This window comes from Crocuta crocuta, unplaced genomic scaffold (genome assembly GCF_008692635.1).
Source record: "Crocuta crocuta isolate KB4526 unplaced genomic scaffold, BGI_CrCroc_1.0 scaffold84, whole genome shotgun sequence".
Lineage (NCBI taxonomy): Eukaryota > Metazoa > Chordata > Mammalia > Carnivora > Hyaenidae > Crocuta > Crocuta crocuta.
Genome location: NW_027530213.1, coordinates 4,873,221 through 4,873,879, shown reverse-complemented (window position 1 = coordinate 4,873,879; position 659 = coordinate 4,873,221).

Genomic DNA, 659 nt, shown 5'->3' with positions numbered 1-659 from the left:
GAATGGGAAAAGATAGTTGCAAATGACATATCAGATAAAGGGTTAATATCCAGAATCTATAAGGAACTCACCAAACTCCACACCCGAAAAACAAACAACCCAGTAAAATGGACATTTAAAAGAAAGTCATTTGGCAAGCTAGAAAATAATCGCTCTTCCTCTTCTGAGAAGGGAAACCTGTGGCGTTTGCCTACTAAAAAGAACGTCAGGATGGAAACACACCTCACTGGTTGCTCTGTGTGTTCTATCACCAAGGCCATTGATGTAGAGAGGTCCCAGAAACCCCATTTCAAAGCCTCTCTGTTAGTATAAGAGCCAGACACAAAGGTCAACACAGCTACTGACTCCCCAGGAGAACCAGGGACAAAGACTGGGGGTGGGTTGAGGCATGTCACAGTCCATGGGATCTGTCCATTGAAGGAATATTTTTCTGCTTTTAACACACTCTCTTAAGAAATTATAACATATATAGTCTTCTCATTAACATATATCTCAAAATAGTGATAATTCATTAGGCTTTTAAAATTTCATTCAATCATCTGTTGATGGACACTTAGGCTCTTTCCATGTTTTAGCTATTGTGGAGAGTGCTGCTATGAACATTGGGGTACATGTGCTCCTATGCCTCAGCATTTCTGTATCCCTTGGGTAAATTCCTA